The 24617-nt window shown below is 37.6% G+C and overlaps 1 protein-coding gene across 12 annotated transcripts in view; it reads right to left on the reverse strand.

Moving 5' to 3' along the window:
* mbnl2 (muscleblind-like splicing regulator 2) overlaps positions 1-9808 on the reverse strand; it is a 78555-nt gene extending 68747 nt beyond the window's left edge. For 2 of the 12 annotated variants that reach the window (XR_010527679.2, XM_065254129.2), the window contains exon 1: positions 9572-9806. The gene's annotated coding sequence lies outside the window, so the exon portion shown is untranslated. Of the gene's footprint in view, positions 1-2781; positions 2892-3502; positions 3983-9278; positions 9439-9571 lie in introns of those variants that run through there. The other 10 variants (XR_010527680.2, XM_065254131.2, XR_010527674.2 and 7 more) reach the window with 9 other exon arrangements.
* Between the last annotated feature and the right edge of the window lie 14809 nt (positions 9809-24617).

Consider the following 24617-nt stretch of genomic DNA (forward strand, 5'->3'; position numbering starts at 1 on the left):
GGCACCCAGCAAACATACGGTATTGGTTAAAATCAACCCAGAACGTTGAAGTTAAAACGAAACAGCAGTAAAACACGAACTATGAAAGCACAGCTGCGAACCAACATTTGCTTTATTCGTTGGAGCTACCGTCGTTCCAGGCAAATCGATGCAAATGCCTCCACGTCAGCTGACCGTTCAACTGAGGACAGCATTGAGCAAAGACGAGGGTTGGTTAACTCCACTTGACATGATAATATCAGGTTAGGGCTTTCAGTGACAACTTATGTTTATCCAAGAGTGGCCACAAGACTGCAAGACATAAAATAAAAGCTGCAAATCATAACCAAATAAACAAAGAGGCGAGAAGGTATAAGATTTCATGAATGATGCATGTTTAAATTGGTTCTGGTCATATGTATGATCACAACAGAGATCCTATAGTTACTGAAATGACTGTAATAGTTATTGCATTGACAGACAGATGATGTGCATGGAAGGAAGGTGGCTGCACTTGTTTCTTGTTGAGACCTGCAGAAATTAGCAGTGTCTGTGAGCTCTGTCCTCCATATAATGATTAGTCAAGAACACCTAAACCAAGACTAGACAAGCACTCTTTAAATTCACCTGAAAGACATATCCGAGCCCTGGGGCAGTACCTTTTTAAAAAGTACATTTTTGTACCTAAAAGGTGCATATTGGTACCTCAAATGTACATATCTGTACCAAAATGGTACATATTAGGACCTTTTTAAAAGGTACCATCCCAGTGACAACTTTTGTACCTTCTTGTACCTTTTTTCTGAGAGTGCACATTAACCCAAATGTAGCTTAAAGTTGGCTGCAAAATTTTGATGCTTCTTCATTTAAAGGTTATTCTAAATAAATAAATGTAGTCATGTATACTTAATCAATGTATGTAGTGGCCGGAATTGTAACTAACCGGAGTGCTGATTGTTTTATGGCAAAGTAGCTAAGCTGCTAGATTTCAGCTTCAATCCAACAACAGATTGAGTCAGTGAGATTCTCTTGAGCAGATCATCCGACCTCTTTATTAAAGGTGTCTGCAAACTAACCAATGGACCTTAAGATCTAAATGAACGACAACAACAAAAACAAGTACTTCTGCTAATCCGTAAGGACTTCTAAGGACACTGTATTATGTGTGTCAGGTCAGTAGATGGCGAGGTTACCTCGCAAAGAAATCTTTCCTGTCTTTCGCAGTCTTCTACAGAAGGAAAAATACAAACCATCAAGATGGCAACAGCATCAAGCAGCTTGGTTTAAATGGACAGGGAGGTAGATTTATTACTACAAGTGACCTTGGACTATAAAGGGACAAAATTTAGTTAACTTTGTTGGGGAAACGTTAACAAACTCACTATCTTGAGCAGCACAAACACAAGATGCAAAATGTGAATTGCAACCAATCAGAGAGACTCACGAATTTCAAAAGCATATTTTATTTAAATTATTGAGCAGATGTGCTTGGCCATTTCGGTGGGTGCTCGAGCCAGCCCCAGAGATCCAATGGGAACGGGCGCCTATGTGCATGTTTTTTTGTAGCACTTCTATCAGTGAAACAACACACGGTTCAATTAAGGAACCTTTTTGGGGTTACGTTTCCAGTCGTTCCAAAAAATACACGTTCTGATGGTGAACTGGTAACGCAGATTGATACTTTTTCACAACCTTGACCAAGAGAAAATATTTTGCCACATTGTTCCGCCCCCAAGCCAGTGGGTCATCACAGATATCCGTTGCCTACTCTCGCAAATAGAACACTAACTCCAAGTCTGCTGACCGTTTGCGTTCACATGAACTTGAAGAACTCTTGCTAGGCGACATTTTACTTTATATTTTCATAGTTTGTGCCGTATACCACCATGGGTCACACTTTATAACTGTGATGGCGCTGCGTCACAAGCAAGCAGCACGCTCTGGGCATAATTCATGTCCACATACTAGAACAATCATTATGAACACTATAAAGTTTAAATTTAAAACAATCCTGTCCTCCTTATTAACTAATGCTTTCAATTGTGCCTTACTACCGATCAAACAGTTAAAATGTCTAATTTCCGAAAAACAGAACTGACACAATGTTGGTACCGAATCCAACACGGTTTATAAAGATTTAATCTAATGCTATAGAGGTACACATGGTCCTTATTCGATGTGGTCAGCAAAACCAGGTGTGTCATAAGATAATAGCCTTAATCTTAAACTAAATCTGGGTGACCCAAGTTATTATCTTCATAACGCCAAGGCCACTTTTATCCCCCAGATCATCGTCTCCAGTTATTTATAGCCGCGTGAACGACAGACGTGTCGTGCTGGTACTGCGCTCCTATCCTCAGGCTGTGTGAAACTGATGTACAATTTAATTAAGAAGATCATTTAGGCACTAATCTGATCTACTTGGCAACAGACAGACGTATGCACCGTCTTTCTAGAAGCCATTGCATGATAAACGCAGGTTTTACTTAAAAAAAAAAAAAAGAGAGAGAGAGTGCCATACCCTAACTTACTTTAAAATAAAGGTTTAGGAGGTAGACATATTTCTCTGCTCTTTATAAAATCACAACCTATGTTCAAATATTCCCTTCTGTCTAAAATAAACATACATTTGACATAACATAAATGTTGACAGTACGCTAGGAAAATGTTGGCACGAAGTCAGACTTCTCTTCTTAAGTGCGCAATACGACAGCCCCACTAAAATCAGCTCATAATAAAGGGTAATTTGTTCACGAGAAATGCCTAGCAGCTGTTAAGCGTTAAAAGGTGAGACCTAATTACCTTTCCATGTATGTCTCAACGCATTTCAGATCGATTTAGAAGACTGCTGCTCTTCTCACGGCAAATATAGAGTCAGTGGCTGTCTGGACTGTTTTCATGAGTTTTTTTTTTTTTTAAACGGGAAGGGCAGAGTCAGTCTGACTATAAAAAAAACACGTTCTTCCTCCTAAAACATTTGCCAACTGTTCGACACAAATGCGGCCTTTTCCTGCCACGGCGCAAGTCCTGCTCTCTAAAGTCTGTACTGCATGACTAGTGAGATTTGAGCTAGCGTATGAAGCTCATAACGTTGAAATAAAATCCACTTGCTAATCACAGATTAGACTATTTTACAGACGTGCTTGCCCAGCACTAAAGCAGAAAACTTTGGATTGATTTCAACTGCGATAAAAATGTTTTGCAAACTTCAAACCTTCACACAAGCATGCATTTGGTTTGTGGCCGAATGCAAACCAATTAGTCACTGCAACTACAGAATATGGAAAGCATTACTAAAATCAAAACTACAATACTGAAAACAAACCGGAAAGGCATGGGAAATGGGATACACATGGGACAAAGACAGGAATAGGACAACTTACTAACACAACTCCACACCTCGTCCTAACCCCCCTTCTCACACACACACACACACACACACACCCCTGCCTGCATGCAGCGTATTGCAGCACAATTCCTTATGCTGGAAAAAACGAAATTAAAAGGGAAAGAGTCCTCCCACCTTGTCGGAATAACGGAGCTTTCTCCGCGTTTCCTTTCTTAGTTTACGCAAAGAGGCACCTGGTGCGACGATCGGACTCATTCACTTCACCCTCTCTCCAGATATAACAGCCTCGTGAATCTCTGTCATTGCCCGTGTGCAGTCGTGAGCTGAAGGCCCATGCCGAGACGGGGATACAGTGCAGAAAGCACCAGCACGTCCTGCTGCTGAACTATCTGGCTGAAACATTTCCAGCCATTCCCACCCCCCTCCTCCTGCCAGACTGCCTCCGGCTACGGGCCGCCCATCCGTGATCCAGCCAATAGCATTCCGCATTCCCTGTCTAAGGCTCTGTTGTTGGACGAGTTTCCCTCAACTGGCAGGCTGACCTCAGAGCTTCAGACGACCGCCTCCTCACACATTTCTAAACGCTGATCTTAAAAAGGTATTTCCCCGATTTTACAGCATAGCAACAGAGAATTTAAAGTCTCCCTGAACCACATACTGGTTTTTCTTTTCACAAAAAGGCTTTGTATTAGGAAAATATATAAAATTTGTGTTCGGTAAAAGACACTAACAAATAAATCACAAAAATATTCAATATGATAATGACATTGCATTATGGTGCCAGATGCGTAAGCTTTGAATAAATATTACAAATAGCAGCTTCAGACGTCACATCTTAATTCTTGATTCTCTCTTAAATGCAGTTTTGTTATTTTTTATTATTAACTGTACTCAATTACACATAAACTGCCTTATAAACAGAAAGCAATACATTCGCCCTCAAGGCAGTGTTTGTATAATCACACAGCGACTGAATTATTAAGTCTAACACCTCCATCGAACCCAGCATCTCTGCCTCCTTCCAAGGTCTCTGCATCCCCTGGCAACCCATCGCTATGACAATGAGCATCGTTACCGTAGGGCAACAAGGACACATCTCCTCCCCTACCTTCGTGACAGGAAGCCTCTTGGCGTCACGTGAGGGATGATGCAGTGGGGAAGAAGTGATGAGTCAGACCCGCTTCACGATGTTTCTATGGAAATCAATACAACAGCTGTAGCCTCCTGCTTTCAGGGGCTCTCGATCCTGCAGCCGCACTGCAATTATGTGACAGCCAAAGTGCTTTTACAAAACCTACGGCAAATGATGTTAAAACAATGCGCTGCTTAGACGTCAATGGAGTGAGACACTCACTCACTAATGCCACTGCCAAGTAACCCTGGTAAACCGATTGTCAACTATCAATTTGGTTAATTTGGTTTACTTAAAAGAAATTGCGAACATTGAGATGATTTAACATATAAAATGAGGTCATATACTGCATGCTTTGAAAAAATTGGCCTCTGGCTTAGAAAATGAACAAAGCTAAACATGCATTTTAGTGCATGCGCATTCAACTTTTATGTATTATTTGCAACTTGTTGAGGAAAATAACGTAAGATGTTTTAATATGAAATTAATTTAGGGGTCGTCAGGGCGCACGATGCAAAGCTCGTCACAACATGTATTTAGCCCGTCATGTGTGTGGCTCGTCTTGTGAAAATTAGGGCTGTGTATCGCCAACAATTCCCCGATACGATACGTATCCCGATACAAGGGTCCCGATACGATGCGCATCACGATACAAGACTATTTTGAATTACATTTTTGTTCAGAATTTAGTAACATTATTATTATAATTTTTTTTATTATTATTTGTTTATTGTACATTGAATAAGCAGTGTTGTAACAGTTGTGTTTTTGCCATTCATTTATTAGCTATTAGAAATATTTAAAATCCCAGAGTTAGTACTTAACTTATGTTTTTTTTTAAAGCAGTTTTACAAAGATGGTGCCTAACTCCTCCTCTCATTATTCTACATCAATGAATATATCTATAAACATGCAGTCAGACTTTTTTATACTATTTAATAGAAATCAGATTATTAATGTGACAGTTATAGTTTGAAGTAGCTCTGTATCTCTTCTCTAGACATACACTTTTCACATGCAAATCTTTGTCGTGTTTCTTCTCAAATGCGTTAGTTCTGTTTTTAAGAGCATGGCTAATAAACCCCTTTGCAGTAGTATAGGCTCAGATATCTGCGCTTTCATACTGAACTCCTTGACGTTAATGCGTGCGCGAGAGAGAGAGAGCGCAAGTACGCGGCTCACTATGCAGACACGTGCGCCAGCGAGACAGACACGCAAAGTGAAAGTATACCCCGCCACCTTTAACTCTACGTACTCCGTGTGACACATGCATCCTTTCCATATGGATCACGGATCAACAGCAATTCTTCACGTTACTTTCAAAAGTACATCCGAATCGATACGGAAGGTGCTGTATCGATGCGTGCATCGTCAGGCGTCCATGACGATGTATCGTCGTATCGATATTTTGAACACAGCACTAGTGAAAATATGTGTTCGGCGTGTCATGTAAACTTCACGTGTCGTTTCAAAATACATGCCTGCTGCAGGCACTTCAAAGGGGTTTATGATAAAAGAGACACTGGCGTTTGCCAGATACTCGCTTAATCTCATGTGTAATCAGAGTTTAGTGTTAAGTTAATGTCTTGTGAGAATTTTGTGAACGTGAGCATTTCTCTGATCATAAACCCTTTCGACGCATCTGCAGCAGGCACGTATTTTGACAAGACACATGATGCACATAGATTCACATAACCCAACTAACACATATTTTGACGTGACGAGCAACACACACGACACTCCGAACACATATTTTCAAGTCACCGGCCCCACTGGGGTTCGGCATCCCTTGCTGTCTAAGATAAATGATTTAACCTTCGACATAATGCGTGGAATCTGACTCATCATTTTAGACATCAAAAAATTTATTGGCCGAGACGTCAAGTCATAATTTATTTCCAGGTTCTTGTTTTTCTGTGTTTATTTGCTCTGACTAACAGAGCTATTATATTACAAACATCAATTATAAGTTCTTGTGGAGCACAGGTTAATGATTACTTTATCGAATGTGTTATATTGTTAATGTTCTACAGAAATGTAAACCACCTCCAAGTTTTCTGTTTCAGACTGTAATCGATTCTCAGCAGCATGCAGATCCATCAAGATAACCTTATGTTAAAAGTGACTCGATAAAATAAAGATTTCTGCGTGCATCCTTGGTCAAACTATTATTACGATTTGCAACAGTGCACCATGTAATGCCTCTTTACAATGAATCACTTGTATTTGTATTTTCCCCCTTTTAAGTGCTTTTGGGTGAATAAGGATAAAAGCCTCTGCTAAACGAATTAATGTAAATAAATGGAAATTGAAAGACACATTATGCAACTTATTCCTGATTGGTTAGCGTAAGATTCAGAATTGGATACTTGAATAAGAAAACGTTTTTGCATGAGACAGGACTGATCCAATGACAACTGCTGGATATAAACTCTATGACACTGACAAGCAAAAACTATTTAAAACGACGGTTCTGTAAGATATTACTGCAGTAAAATTAGACATGGATCGATAAAATTTTTAACGATACAATGCACTGATGCCACATATAAAATACTGATATGAGGTACCTTTATTTTGACACTCTCTGTGCCCTCATACCTTGACGTAACGCCCATCTACGCATTTCCACAAAAGCGCGCAATTTCATTTATTTTTGTGTGCTAGTGTCAGCAAGTTAATGCAATGCAGCAAGAAAGTGGTTGTAGCAGCGAAAACACAGCAAAAGAGGAAGACGACGCTGTGATTGCTATTTAACGCAAATCGTGGGTTTGGAAATATTTTGTATTTTTAAAAAATGGATTGGAAAAACAGATTGGCAGAAAACCTTTGTCAGCACCAGCTGAAACACTAAAGACTTTGACTTGTTCCATCATAAGCTTGATTTTGTGACAAGCTTATAATTTTTTTTTCTATATTTAAATGTGTGATTTTTTTCTTAGTTTGTTGTTATAAATGATTGTGCCTTTTTTAATTAAACGTTCATGTTATATATTTTAATTGCATTCGTAAGTTATCAAAAATGTAACTGCTTGACTAGTCAAGTAATATTAAAGTATTTAAAAAAAAAATCGTAATTGCATTGTAGAAATGACCAATGCATCGGCAAATATCATATTGCTGGTGAATAGAATCAACATTGTATAGTATCGCAATGACATGTCCGATTTACACCCCCAAGTAAAATGCCCATAATTTAATACAAAACTAACACTTAAATCACTTAACAACAAAGTGCAATACCTGCTGCGAGGGCAAATTAAAATGAGATCATGGAATTAGATTCCGATTCGGGTCATACCTGCATTATGCTTATTGAGATTAAGAAAAGCATCTTAGCATATATCACATCTCTCTCAGCAGTTTCTCAAGTAACTCACCCTTTAGGGTTATTAACTATGGTCTTATTATAGTAAAAGTGTACTGAAGTTTTTTGAGAGATTGAATACCATTTACATAGTTTAACTACAAATAAACTGTGGCTAGTTAAATCATACTTTTATGGTTACCACAAATTATACAGTTAAACTATGGTTACTGTAGTAAAACCATAATTATTATCAGATCATTTTCAGATTCTTCTTTAAGCTAACTCGAATATGCTTATCAAAGTCCCATGGTATCTGATACCATCAGCATATCGTGCTAACGCTACAAAGCAGCACTTTTGGGTCACATCCCATCTACAACTAGATCCACCATGATTAGATGCGTAGACTGCCACGTGAAGCGTTATGGACATCTGGTGTCGATCGCATCCTGGGTAGACGGTATCACACGTCCGTTGGAGACGGTGGTGATAATAACAGTGTTTTAAAGGGATAGTTCAACACAAAATAAAATTCTGACATAATTTACCCCCCCCCATGTTGTTACAAACCTGTATACATTTATTTGTTCAGATGACCACAAAGAGAGCTATTTTGAGGAATGTTTGTAACCAAACCGATCATGAACCCCACTGACTTCCATAGTAGGATAAAAGAATACTATGGAAGTGAATGGGGCTCATGATGTTTGGTTACAAACATTCCTTAATATCTTATTTTGTGGTCATCAGAACAAATAAATCTATACAGGTTTGTAACAACATGAGAGTGAGTAAATGATGACAGAATTTTCATTTTTGGGTGAACTATCTCTTTAATGCACTGGTTGTTATGGGTCTCACGCGCTAGGCGCGCGCATAGGGTGTGGCGCGGGATTTGGGAGCGGTTTCGTGACCGGACTAGTTTGGGGAACGGCATGTGACCCGAATCTTGAATGTAAATGTTTACGTATTATGAAGACATTACTGCGTTTACCAGATGCGATGTATGAAGTGACGGGATTTATTCTAACCACGCGTCTAAACCTAAACTACAAACTGCGCGTTTTAAACCGCACAATATGTAACTTATGTCAACCTTTACCTTACATTAAAAAGCTTCCCCAGACTGCATACTCAGGCACAAACTCATATATTTGACAGGAAAGATTACACTGACTAATCGCGCGAGATTCATACACTGACGTGATTTATTCCGTTAAATTCTCCTCACGGTCGGATGACGCGAGGAAAAGGCGTCACTAACTTAAACTAAAACAGACTTAAGTACGATTTTGAGCGAATATAGTATCTAACTCACCCACACCGTTTACATGTACACATGTTTTTCCGTCAAAATATAAACTCCTACTCAACTTGAACTTGACAGAAATCGCACCGCCGCTAGTTTCTGACAGAAGCACGCAGATAAATTCTCTTCAAGAAGACATGACGCGGAAAAAAACAGGCAATCATCTTCAACTTAAACACTCAAAAACAAACAACCAAACCTCATACGTTAGCTTATTTCAGCTAGTTAAACACGAACGCTGCGTCAACTTCACCATCCTCTGTCACGTTAACGGTGATTTATAGGGCGGCCCGGATCGCGGGCATTCCGTGCAAACGTGGAAAGTTGTCGCGCACTTCTTTCGATCTCGCTCGGTTTACTGAAGCCATGTCGACATCACAGAGCGACGATTTCTTAACGCGCTCTCCGCGTGCAATGACACGGACATTTTAAACCGGGCAAAGCCTGGTCAGCTTTTTGAAAGGCTAAATGCCTAGTGTTCCTGCAGCTTACCTGGTAAACGTGACCCGCTGCTGCTTCTTGACCAAATCGCGCAAATTCCCGATGAAAATCCGCCGCGAACGACGCGTTAGGTCAGAGGAGTTGACGTTTGTTTTCTAAGCGAAGCGAACATTCTCGTCGGTCCACTGGCCAGGCGACTGGTTTAGATTTTACACCCAACTCAAGTTAGTTTACGAAGAAGCTGGTCGTGCAACAAGCTGCTCTGACAGCTCGTGGGAGGAGGGACCAAGTCATGTGACAGGGCCGGGGTGGAGGTTATGTACTTATTTTTAAATGCATCTTTAACGTATATTTTCCTTTATTTTAATCACATATACGCATTCAACACGTTACAACGCTGTCATTAATATGTCGGTTTAGTTTAGTGAAACGTTTTGACATGACACTCGTTTTATGAACCCCTGTTTACAGTGTGAGGTGGTACGGTCCAAATGAATGTCAGGAGCCCTGGGAAGGGCAAGGGTCTGCTTGTTGCCGTGGAAACAACAGTGAATCTCCCGCGGGCACAATGGATGTGGGCTACAGTGCTGGTAAATCAACATGCTGTACATCATAAATACACTAGTGATGGCTAAACTAGCAACAGTTTCCATGTCGAGTTAGTTGAGTGGCACCACTGTACCCATCATCGCTAGAGGAAGAGATAAGGTGTAGGGTTATGTTGTCAGACTTTTTACTGTAGGCTAGTTCATATTTCTAAGGGGAGATTTATTACTAAAAGTCAGTTTTTGTATGGGCAGTGGGCACCGGTAAATGTATACAATTATTGCACACAAATAAAGATACAGGTTTTGTAACACACATGTTGTCAAAAAGGAATATAAAAATACATAACATAAACTAATATTAAAGAAATAAAACATACATGACTACTTGCACTTTAATAAAATGTTTTTATAGTGTTGTAAAAAGAAATAGTGATAAAACATTTCACATTTAAGTTACACTGTAAAAAAAGAAGACAACACTGTAAATGGCACTGTATAGTCTCGTATGAAAGTAATAGGGAATGATAATAACATCATTAATGAATATGGTGACTGCATATTACAAACAGCCTTGTGTACTGTTCACATTCCCTGTTGGATAGTGAAAATAGATGCAAGCTAGGCAAATATAATACATCACGAGTTATCAAGAGGCTTGTTACAATACAACGTTATGACAGAAAAATACAATGCCTGCGAGAGCAAGACTTATGTCACCGTCCAAGATTTTGCTTTTGATGAAACGTGATAAAAAGTAATCTAGGTTAGCATGAAAAAACAAAAAATTAAGAAAAACATACATAATGAATAAGATGTCATAAAATAAGGCATTTGAATTAGGAATTGTGATTTATTAGCACACGGATAACCCTTTAATCCAGACTTTCTGCAGAAAAATCGATGTGTCAGCATTCTTGTTCCTAAGGGAACTCATTAGGCTAGCAGATCATCAATTAACATTGACCTAAAGGTGATTAAATAAGAACTTTAAAGAAATAAATAATGGCAAATATATACTAATAGGTCTTTTAAGGATAGTAGTTTGTTAAATAAAGAACATTATAACCTTATATCAAATGTATAAATGCACTAATGAAACTGAACAACTGTTATTAATCTTGAAAGCATGTTTAAATCCCATTTCTAGATGTAAGTCTGAAGATTGTTGATATAAAAATGTTTCACAGGGATGTGGGAGTTTGTCAAAACATTCCTAAAATTACCCAGAGCTTAATGATATTATTGTTCATGCACTGCCCATGCCATCAGTGACCTCTTCGATTATTTAAAATCACAACCTGAGTTCCTTCCACCCTGACCTTATATACTGTACAGTGTTTCACTCTTTACAGTCTAGCTCCATGTTTGCGAGATCAGATGACTCTTATGTTGTATCACAAACAATAGGCTGATTCTTAAATTAGAATAAGTAATGTAAAGTATGTAAATGCCATCAATGTTAGTGGTGAAGACTTACACCTTATGCAATTTCCGGAATTTGCTGTAAGCTATTTCAAAATAAAACATTCAAACTATTTTAGTTACAAATGTAGTGTGTTGTCTTATAGCTACATAATGTGTTATATGTACATAATTTGTTATATGTAGATTTCTACATAATGTGTTAAAGGAGCATTCTACATAATGTGTTAGGTGCATTTTTTAGGTATGTGTTATAGGTACATTTTAGGTACACAATGTGTTATAGGTACATTCTTGGGTACATAATCTGTTATAGGTACATAATGTGATGTGTTTTATGTACATTCTTAGGTACATAATGTGTTGCATTTTTCGCTATATAATGCATTATAGGTACATAATGTGATGTGTTATATGTAAATTTATAGGTAAATAATGTGTTATAGGTGCATTTTTAGGTACACAATGTGTTATAGGTGCATTTTTAGGTACATAATGTGTTATAGGTACATTCTTGGGTACATAATGTGTTATAGGTACATAATGTGATGTGTTATACGTACATTCTTAGGTACATAATGTGTTGCATTTTTCGCTATATAATGCATTATAGGTACATAATGTGATGTGTTATATGTAAATTTATAGGTAAATAATGTGTTATAGGTGCATTTTTAGGTACACAATGTGTTATAGGTGCATTTTTAGGTACATAATGTGTTATAGGTACATTCTTGGGTACATAATGTGTTATAGGTACATAATGTGATGTGTTATACGTACATTCTTAGGTACATAATGTGTTGCATTTTTCGCTATATAATGTGTTGTAGGTACATAATGTGATGTGTTATATGTAAATTTATAGGTAAATAATGTGTTAGGCTTCAGTCACACCAAAAGCGCTTTAAACGCTTGCAAACGCAAGGCGCGACGCACTGCCTTTTTTAAAAAAAGAGCAGTGCGACGCGGCTTTTCATATTGCTAAGCAACCACCGAGTCAGCTGTCTTGTCAATCAAATATTGAAGCGTGAGCGCTCTTTTGCTGTTAACTGTCATATCAGCAGAAACTTTAAAAAGAGGACGCTTGCTCTGACCTTGTTTGAGGATGAGAGGTGCACAAACACGCAGGAGAGAGTGAGCGAGTGGAGTCCGGTTCTTCAAAGCAACTGTAAACTTCCCTCGCCACAACGTAAGGCCCGCCTCTCCCCTCATTCGATTGGACAATGGAAAGACACGAATGACGTCGGGCGCTTCTCCGCTCTCAGCGCTCCTTCAAAAACGCGTCCGCGGCAGGCGGCAAAAAACCGCAAGGCGCTCGGCGCGCATAAACAGCGCGCAAACGCGCCCTGCCCATAGAATATCATTCAAAAAAGGCGCCTGCAACTGCCATAAACGCTATTGGTGTGACTGGCCCCTTATAGGTGCATTTTTAGGTACATAAGGTGTTATAGGTACATTGTAGGTACACAATGTGTTATAGGTACATTTAGATATATAATGTGTTATAGGTACATTCTTTGGTACATACTGTGTTATAGGTACATAATGTGATGTGTTATATGTACATTCTTATAGCGCTTTTCCGTTGAATAGTACCCCACGGTTTGGTTTGGTTTAGTTTGGGTCGAGTCAGCTTACTTTTGGGAGCATTTCCATTGGGTGCAGAACCCGATACTTTTTTTCGTACCACCGCAGTTGGGGTTCCAAGCAACCCGAGCTGATACCAAACGTGACCCGATAACACTGTAGGTCACTGATTGGTCTCAGAGAATCAGCACTGCAGCCTCATCGCTATAATGTAGATTAGCTTTACCTGTGCTAGGTTAGCTTGCGCTGTCTGGAGGAAAAATTTTGTCATCTGTGCTCTGCTATAAGTTCCCAAACTCACAAACAAACATCCACAGGTTAAGACCCAGGGACACCATAACAGTTTTTTCCAAACTTGCAGTTTGTGGCGGAACATTCGCGACAAGCATGTCAGCATTATATGCTTATGCAACTTCAATGAGGCTCAGCAGAGCGTCGTCGACTGACGCCGCGGTGTTTGAACAGAAACGGTCATGTGAGATAGAGGTAACGTTAGTGATAAACGCGATGTGCAAACATCTATTTGTGGTGGCCAATTTTAATTTTGTGGCGGACTGAGAGATAATAAATGTATGGAAATGTACAACACTCTCACTTGTATGATGTCACAGCAGTAGGAAGCGTAAATATAATGACACGCCTATAATCCCTCCCACTGCGAAGTGATACTAAACTCGATGGAAGAGCTAACCACGCCAAAGTGAGGTGAGCTGACCCGACCCAAACTAAACTTAACCGTGGGGTACTATGCAATGGAAAAGCGCCATTAGGTACATAATGTGTTATAGGTACATAATGTGTTGCATTTTTCGCTATATAATGTGTTATAGGTACATTTTTAGGTACATAATGTGTTATAGGTACATTGTTATGAATAATTAAAGAACGTTCTGTAGAAGTTATTTTAGGTTATTTTATAAAATAACCATCCTGCAACTTTATGGGAACGTTATTTTATGGTTCCAAAAAAATAACCAAAAAATAACCATTAAAGAACGTTCTGTATAAGTAATTTTTTGGTTATTTTAAAAATAACCACCCTGCAACGTTAATGGAACGTTATTTTATCGTTCCAAAAAAATAACCATTAAAGAAATTTCTGTATAAGTTATTTTTAGGTTATTTTAAAAATAACCACCATGCAACGTTATGGGAACGTAATTTTATGGTATCAAAAACTAACGTTAGGGTAACGTTCTGTGTTTGCTGTCTGGCATCCCTCCTCCTCATCTACTCCTTCCCTGCTCATTTTTTCTTCTATTCTGTTTCTTGAACTTGGGACTCGAGTCCGACCTATAGGTTCGAGCTGCCTTCGAAGTTCGTTTACCGTTAATTATTAAGACTAAATGGGCAGGCAAACTCGTTAAACAATGAAAGTAATCCGCCAGGTTTTACACGTCTATTAAAATAAAGCCGTTATTAATGTTCCTAACGCATGTTTCTTTGATGTTTTCTTTGCGTTTAAAACGTTATAAATTTCTCAAAGGAGGATTTTCAGCACTTTGTTTGAACAGCAACTCAGCAACTACCAAACACCCGCCCGGTTCGCGAATTTTTTTCAAAGGTGTAACCGGTCCGCAGTTTAAAAAAGGTTGGGGACCTCTGACTTTGCATAAATGCAAGCACCACTAATAAATGAAATACAATATAAACACCCATTCATGCGCACACACACGCAAAATCCTCAAGGAACGTGTGGCTGCAGAGGTAGATGGCTCACCAGACTCCACAACTATGTCTGACTCCTTGTTTTGGCCAGTGGGTGCTCTAGCTCCAAAATATTTCAGAAGTGCCCCTGAATTTAAAATTAAGATTCAATTTGTAAGTTAGATACACTTAGGCAATCTAAAATGACCATAATACTCATTTTATTAACGTTAACATCCTATAAACTAAGCATAACCCACCTTCCGTTCGCCCGTCAATCAACCGGAGTCACGTGAAGTGGTCACTTAGATGACAGATTTTTTTTCACATAATCCAATTAATTACATGTTTGTAGGTATATTGGTCTATGTTAATTTTGGGAATGAAAAATACAATTTATTTGGAAGCAAACGCAGTTTGTGTTGTGTGGCCTCTGGCCTGGGATCAGTCTATCCCTAGTCGCAAGTTGATCCCCCGCCCCGCTCCCCCGTGCCTCTTTTGATACACACAACTTGTGTATGACTCTCAGCACTAACGGTAGTCTATAAAAGTGGCGGGTTTTGTTCTGAGGTAATTTTTTAGGGCACTCGTGCGCCCTCATATAGATTGCGCCCTTTGCCCACATTGCCAAAAAAACGGCCCTGCCTGAAATAGATGAAAGAGACAAGAAATATCTGCTTAACTGAGCGGTAAGTTTTATTTCATATCAAATATCAAATGGTTCGTGCTCTCTATCATTAAAAACAATCACAGCACGCGCAAGGTTTGTGTAGGAGAGAGCAGGGGCGAAAGTACCATTTTTATGAAAAACTTAATTTTAAAAGATAATGTTTTAGACAGAGATATATTTTTTTCTGTGGTCAATAACTCACAATTGTGCTCTATCAATACCAGGTGGAATTTTGTAAAAATGTAAAACGACTTCAGTATAATTTCACTTTAAACAGGGACGAAACTTGTAGGGACGAAAGTAACAAAACAAGATAGATTTTTATGTTATACTTGTTTTTATTAAATATACATGACTATGACTTTGTTAATATGTAACTGCAAACATATTTAGTAATTTATCTAAAAAAAATAATGAAATTACATTTTCATTTTAAATTTCAGTTTTATCAAATGTTTCAAAAGCAACCAACACAAACTTAAATTGTTGAGAATAAAAAAAATTCAACAGTTTGAACACTATAAAAATTAAATGAAATAAAATTAGAATAATATCAATTTTCAACATATACAGCACTATTAGCAGAGGGAAAAAAGTAACTAGTGTTACATTTGTCCCGGCAGGATCTCTTCACATTTAAACTAGATTTACTTTTATTTTGAAACACTCAGTTCAGGATGTGTTAGAGCACTAAATAACATGTAGATTGATCAGTACTATAACACATGAAAATAGAAACACAATGCGCTATAAGAACAAAATGAGCGCTTTGGGGAATTACTTAACATGGTTGAAAACACCTTTCTGGATCTACACGCTGGAAAACGGTGAGTAAATAATGCAGTATTTGTCAGGTCTGTCAGGGGTTGTGTGTTAAAGATGCTGTCGTAGTTTGGGATGCAAATGTTATTAGGGCTCGGAGAAAATTGCTTTGTTACTTTCATCCCGCGTTACTTTTGCCCCGGTTCTCCCCTACTTGTCAATGCCTCTCACAAATGCGCAAGGCTATGTATGTGTGCTTGTTGTTTGGCCCTAGTTATAGGTAGGCCTAAATTTTTTAGGTACATAATGTGTTATAAGTACAATTTTAGGTACATCATTTGGTACATGTCTTATTTAGTTGCCCAACACTGAAATTAAGTCCTTTACAAACTTATGGATCCTGCATGTTCTCAGCAAGGGAGGATCTTCAATTCAGCGTTCAAGCCTCCAATATTTCATAACATCTGTGCAATTAGCACGTTATTCTGGAGTGTTGGTTGTAAATATGTCAATGCTTATTTTAAACTTTTGCAACAACGGCACCGCAATGCCAAAAAGATTTCAATCAGCATTTCTCAAAGCCATAAGTGCTGAGTGAGACGTCCTCCCAAACCCTCTCCAGAGTTCACCAGTCCTCCACAGACAGATCTCCTCAGGGATCAGATGCATTACATAAGAACAAACAACACAGGTTACGCAGCTGTGCCTCTGAGACGATGTTATGTACATTGGGACTGGCCGAAGAAAATAGTGTTGTTCATGAAGGTGGAAAGAGATGTACTGCGACCTATTATGTTGAGTAACCGCCTAAATAGACCTCTGGAGACAACTGCTAATTCCAGACTTTTACGTCATCTCCAAGAGACGCCCCACCTTGAATAACATCGGCCTCTAAATTTAATCTCCGTTCAATTTGAAGCCAGCACAGACAAGTAGAAAAACATCTCAGAATAAATATCCGTTTGTGACAAATTGGGAATCGTATTCCAGCGGCCATTTTGAGGATTGTTTTGATGTGAGTCAAAGGTTCACGGCTGGAGAGAAAGACAAAGAAGCCACTGGTTGAGCTCTGCTGTGGAAAGGTCAGCTTTCATGATACCATACAACCCCTAAAACACACACCAGCACACAGATTCATAAAATATCAACTATAACTTGTAGGTGAATACAAATCCACCCGTCTATTAATGCTCTCTGAAGCCTTTAGAAATATTTTATAGAAAGAATTTCATAATAGTCGCAGCTCTTAAAGCAATACTAAAGAGTTTTTGCTCTTTGCTCCCCCTACAGGTTGGAAGCGGAATTGTCCATTACCACTGTCGTAAATAATTTAGCCTACTGCAGCATAGCTGGCTCTGATTGGATTGTAGGTCTGCCGTAAAGCAAGTTTTTGTAGTTTTCACTCGAACTACAGGACAGCGACCTGACGGTTGGAAACTTCTTTAGCGGCACGGCTACGGCTTTTCTAGTGTAGTGGAAGCGTTTTGTGCAGCATTTAGTGCAAATATGTTTATCTTTAACACCACCTGCTGTGAAGAGCCGTGTCCGCAGAAGGGGACTCATGAGGAAGGTGTGTGGACCAAATTCCCTTCACTTCTGTAACCGCCCCCATTTTGCGGCTTTCCTTACGTCTCCTATTAAAAATGAACTAAACACTAGCGGTTGCGTTCCATGTAAAACACTCTGTAGAAGTTCAAATAAAGCTAAGACAGGCTGTGTATCATGAGATTATGATATGATTCATTTCATTTTCATATATTTGTTGGGCTTTTAGAAGGATCTCTTGACACTAATGCAATATAATCTACATAATTATATTATCAGTTAAGACCTTACAAAATGAGCTGTATTGGTTTTAAAACCGTAGAATGAGCCATATTTAGCCGAATTTTGTCACTACATTGTCTCAGACGTAGCTTCTCTATGCGCTTCAAAAAGCAGGGGTGAGTGGTGGACTGAGCTGCTAGATGCAATTCACAATCTCACCACTAGATGTCCATGAAATCTACACACAGCACCTTTAAGCAGGCCTAATGGTATAAATTTACATTGTTAGCTAAATTAACAATATTAAATACAAACAACACCTGAGTTATGTTTTCCCATCAATTTGACTAATGAGATGGAAATCATGTTAGGAAAACTTTTATTTCATGCAATGGATTTACTGAAAATCTTTGAAAACATTCAACCCATTAGGGAAGAAAATGCAATAAACTTTATTGTTTGTGTTGTATAATTCATGGGACTGAGAAGGAACAGATGAGTGAGGCTGTGTGTAATCTCTATATAACCTCTCGTGGCACAACGGGCACCCGAACACATCCAAGAAAAAATGGCACAACATCACGGCAGTGTCGACATGAACCTCTCCAAAGAACTGAATGGTATTCATTAAAATAAGAACTTAAACACCATGCCAATACACTTTCTGGATTTCTATTGGGTGTATTACTGGTGTTAGCAATAGCTGAAAGACAGAAAAACGCACTTATCATTAAAGGTTTAATGAGCGTCATGTGCAGGCTGACTCAGGGTTGAATCTCATGAGACAAAGAAATCGATGGGCCTGCAGAAGTGAAGTGAATGGAGAAAGATTCAAGTAAAACATAAAAGGAACAGTTCAGCCAATATATATACAGTATATATATCTGAGATCTTTCTGCTGATGTTATATAATGATAACTGTATGATAATGACTTTTATATCTGAAAAGTAGATTGTGGATTGCAGCCATCAAAAAGAGCATTGCTAAATCTTAAATATTCTTGATTTCATCTACTTTGGGAATAGCAGCTTGAACTTTCAGATCTAGCTGTGAGCGTTATAAACAAAACCATTTCAACAGCCTTAAAACCAGAACTACTGCAAGGCCTTAACCCACGCATGCTGACAGTAAATATGCATCCTTTAGGTCATATGTGTTTAGTTTTAATGATGTGCATTATTTTGTGGATGGACAGATCTTGCCTCTAAATATTTCACGCTGTGGATCAGATCAGTATGTGTACGTATTATATAGGAAGAGAAGAAATTGACAGATTTCCGCTTTCTACATTTACAGTCTCTAATTCAACTATCCTCTGACAAGCCAATGAAACTTAATTTTTACAGTGATTATTTGTTTCCGTCCAACATGAATGGAGACTTTATATTATTATATGAAACATAATACAGGACAGGATCATGTGACAGTGTTGAACGGAGATGCTGGGAAGAGACCTCTAGATCTTCAATGTGATGTTACGAATATGTCAAAAAAGATATACTGTAACTTAATACATAGTTCTTTATTAGAAATACAATAAAATCAATCTATTCTTATCATTATGATCAAACACTGATGTTGTTGATGTCATACATGAGGGTCACAGACTAAAGACAAACTGTTAACCTAGTAGAAAATGACCAGTAAATGAAGCTTTATACTGTATGTCAGATCAGTCGATTAGATTGATTGAAAATGCTCCACCTGTGCATTTAACCCCTGTGTTTCTCCTCCCTGGAGTATTACAATCACCCATTTGCTGATGGATGGTAGTATTTCCCGTCACTGTCGATGGCCTGTTCAACCGGATTAACACTTAACAGACGATGCAATATTACAGAATTGTTGAGCAGTCAGAGATGGAAATCACAGATTAACTAACATAACAGTTCCATCAGAATCAATGGGATTATACGATACCAACAGAAAATACGAGAAAATATGAACACAGATTGTCAAATATTCAGAACCAAATATCTGCTTCATGTGAAAGTCAGTGTTTAGTCGGATCTCTCTTGGTACTAAAGACATCTTGAACTCTTGAGAGCCTGAAGTCATTTGATTAAAATTAGAAATTAAAGGCGCTCTAAGCGAATAATGTGCGACGTCACTTCCTGTTGATGTTTGAACTGTTTTCAAACAGACAGAGCGTAGCTAACTCCTCCCCCTCCCCCTCCCTTCCGTGCTTTCATGAACGCGCCAAACCCCCACCCCCAAATCCTTCTTGTCGTTTATTGGCTGGAATACTTTGTTTTGTTTTGTGCTGGCTAGGTTTGGCCATTTGTTGATATTGCCGTTTGTGAAGCCTGGGCTGTCTACAGAGATCGCGTTTTTTTACAGTTTGATCAGCGGACAGGCAGCAAGCAGATAGTGAGGAGATGTTTCCGGTATGTAACAAAAAATGTTTTATGGTCTAAAACGCTTCAATTCGCTTAGAGCACCTTTAAGATTTGATTTCATTTAGGTTTAAGAGATCCTGTCGGTTCCTACTATTGATCAGGTGTAAGAGGAGATCTTATTTATTCTGCCTATTAATACTTCATAAAATGTCCTGTATTTGCTGGTAATAGAGAGACTGAGACAATTATATATGGTCATTATTCCATCTTTCCATATGTGTTGGGTCATCTGATGGAGGCAGGATCCAGAACGAAGGGAAAATTATATCTTTTCAAAAATCCTTTAAACTACAACGGTAATGCATTACACCACTAGAAAACACTTTGGGGCCTATCATACACCCAGTGCGAGGTGCGACACAAGTGTTTTTTACTAGTTTTTTTTAACCTGACACAGTTATCATTTTCACGTCTAACGGCATGTTTAAATAGCAAATGCATGGGCGGGCTGAAAACGAGGTGTGTTCAGGCGCATTGTTGGCGCGATGTTATTTTGAGGCAACTAAAATAGACTATGCCAAGTCTTATCTAAATAGCCCATACTGTAAGTAATATGCGCCTATAAACAGACGACAACACGCGTACACTTTGCATAATACACACCCCATACAGAAAAATACATATATTTTGAAATATGTTTTATATATATAGATTTATTAATAGATTTCTAATTTTACTTCCATATGGCAAAAATGTATTCTTTGCCAAAATATATTTTGCACAGGCTACATGCTAAAATTTTTTTTACTTTAAAAACGTGTATTTAGCATATAGCCTATGTAAAATATATTTTGGCAAAGAATAAATTTTTGCCATATGGAATGTAAAATTAGAAATGTATTTGCAAATACATCTTGAAATATATGTTGATATATGCAGGTTAAAACTAAATATATTTTGAAATATAAAAATGTTTTTCTTTCAAAAAGTGCTAATATTGCATTTTATTTTGAAATGTTTTTAAATGCCTCCCCATGGATTTATTGTATATGAAGACTTTGTACCTCTAGATAATAATATTTTTCAAAACACGGCGGTGTCCCAGTGGAGAAACGGCTCTGAGCACATTTGTAAAGTTTTTATCTCCTGTACAAATATAACGTGTTTTTACTTATGCAAACCTTTTTTTGCATATTTGTAAATTATTCTCATAAAAACCTTTACAGTGATTATATCATACTTTATCAGCTTCTTTTACTTATCACTCCATGACTGAAATAATGACTTTTAAATAGAACTAAATAACATGAATAACCATTTCAATTAATAAAACACAACACAAATTTTAAACATCAATCTTACACTGGTGGTCTCCTCTGCTTAAAGTTTTTCCGTTTACAAACTCCGCCATATAAATAGGGAATCGGCATGGCGCAAGCACAACTGGCTTTTTAAAGGGGATGGGAGATTAGACTCTCATTAGTTTATTGCACATCTATTCTTAAAACACACCCAATACTAAGTATGAGAATAGGAACCACCCTTTTAGACTGTGGGCCAGGCGCATAGACCAATTTTTCCTGTCATGAAACTAGTAAAAGTGGATTCGGACACGCCCAGAGTATACTTGCGCCATTCGCTTTAGACCATGCGTTTAGATCTTTAAAAAAGGGCCCTTTGTGTTTATAACTTTGACGAGTATAATTTGATAGGCTTCAAAAGCCAGTGTTACAATACAAAGACTGATAAACAAATATTAAGAAATCTATAAATCCCTCAGAGACACCCAAAACACACATCAACCCATGCCCCAATTCTGCAATAGAGACAACAAATCACTGAATTTAAAGGTCATCGTCATTGCAAAACTATCTTTTGGACATGAAATATGTCGACAGAAAGCATGAATTTAACGTTTGAAAACTATTTAAGACAAATGTGCATCATGTCCTGAATTCAGAACCCTAAACCATTTATGTGTCTGGATGTGAGAATACGAGTGTCTTTAAAGTCCAACGTGCCCAGTAGTGTCTGTGTGAAATATTAATGCAGTTTACTGCAGAAACACAGACAGACACATCTCTGTTTATATCTGCATGTGTGTAACTGCATACATGCATACATACAGTTAAGATCATTCAGGTTTATTCAAAAAATTGAAACCTAGAAAATATGAATGTATAACTTTATGTATAAAAATGTTACAATAAAGCAGCTGCAATGTAAGGTTACAGAGGTTACGCTGACATTTATATACATCCACACTTAACATAGTACTAAATATTATAAGATTTTAAATAACATACAAGTCATCATTCATTGCCATCTCAGATGATTTCCCTTGCTGTTGCTATGGTAATTGTTTCAAATCTTTAATATTTAATAAATCTGATTGTTTTTGTTTATTTCCAGCTAAACATTCACAATAAAAAAAAATATATATATATATACAGGTAATGCACACATGGATAAATATGTTGTCCACAGGATTTCACCGGCACGATTTAAATAAATGAAACACTTCAGGTATAATTGTGAGTGGACTCCTACATACGCAGTACAATAATGCATGTAAAGTGTCTGACCCTTACGTGACAGGATGAGAATAAAACACAGAAAAGCACAAACATGAACACAACACACAGTTAAAGGTAAATGGAGATGGTTAACAGAAGATATTTTCCTGTGGTTGGCAACAGCGAGGGCGTGAGAATGAAAAAAAAAGAGAGAAAGAGACTTAGTGAAATAGGGAGAAAAGCCAATGGCAAGCCAGCCCACGCAACACCTACATCTCCTACAAGACAAATGCATATATAAACCAAACCATGAATATCTGCACATCGACAAAGAGCCACTTACATACCTCTAACAGCACAAAGATACAAAAACACATTATTGCAAATCTAACGCACTTAATGTCATGCAAACAAACCTAAAAGAAACTGTAGTTTTTTATATGTCTAAATGAACTTTTGATTTTTTTATAGATCACAAACATACAATTCTGCCTATGGATATTTGGTTTAATTGCTGCTTTGCAAGTAAAAAAAACAACAACCCTGATTATCTTATAATTATACATAGTGTTTATAAATATAATTATAAACAATTTTTTTAAGCAATAAACCTGCAAAGCTACAAACCACAACTCCTTAAGCAACTGTACTTTATCAGCTGAAAGACCGACATTTTAATTTTATCACCCATATAGTGCCTCTTATAGAAACATTGTGAATATAATGTGTGTCTTTAAAGCCCATACACTATGGGGTGATTTCCCAGACAGGGATTAGCTTAAACCAGGACTAGGCCTTAGTTTAATTAGGAAAATGAACTAGTTTTATTTATATTTAGTATTATCATTTAAAATGTCATTATCATTACAACCATGTTTGATTACCGTGTTTCTAAAAGCTTGCGGTAAATCCTGTCCAGACAGAATCAGTTTGACGCAGGCGCGCGCATGCAACATAGTTTTTGCACAAGAAGGCATTTAAGGGATATTGTATTGTATTCATTCACGTAAAATTATTAGACAGAGTTATTTTTTTACCACAGAAATAATTTCAGGCACATGAAATATTAAATTGTGATTTTCAAAAATAAAACTTGTTCAAATGTTTTCAGTGTGTGTATCAGTTCTTTTTAAACATTTCCATCTCATTTAGCAAAACCATGATAATATTGATAACTTTGATCACTTTAATCATGATATGAAATTTTCATATTGTAACATCCCTATTCACAAGTTGGAACTTTATGCTTTTATCTGATACGGTTGCAAAGGGCCGGAAAGTTTCAGGTAAACTTTCCATACTTAATCTGGGGAATTTTGGAAATAATCTAAATTGAAATTTAACAGGAATTTATGGAAATGATTTGGAAATTTATGTAAACTATATATTAACAAACATAAATAAACATTTTGTTTGGTCTTAAGCAGACATGCATGCATGCAAGAATCCTGATTTGCGCTCATCAAGCCTGGATTTATTTGATAAAAAAATTTGTTCAAATAATTACAAGCTTAATGAGCATAGAGACTTCTTTCAAAAACATTAAAATAGTAATGTGTCCAAACTTTTGGGTGCAGTAATTCTGTGTGATAACAGAAAACTGGCTAGCAGAATGTAAAAGAAAGAGCATCACAGCTAGTTTACATTTAGATATCTGATTTAAGAAATGATCTGTGCATGTTATGAAAGGATGTAAGTACATGCAGGGGGCGTGGCCTCAATGGCTTTTTAATAAGCACTGTGGTGTTTGCATGTGACTGAAGAATGTGCAGGGGAGAAATTCAACCTAAATTGCATTAAATCTTGTTGTTTTAAATTATTTTGCAACCTTAATA

This window comes from Paramisgurnus dabryanus, chromosome 4 (assembly GCF_030506205.2).
Source record: "Paramisgurnus dabryanus chromosome 4, PD_genome_1.1, whole genome shotgun sequence".
In the NCBI taxonomy this organism is placed as follows: domain Eukaryota; kingdom Metazoa; phylum Chordata; class Actinopteri; order Cypriniformes; family Cobitidae; genus Paramisgurnus; species Paramisgurnus dabryanus.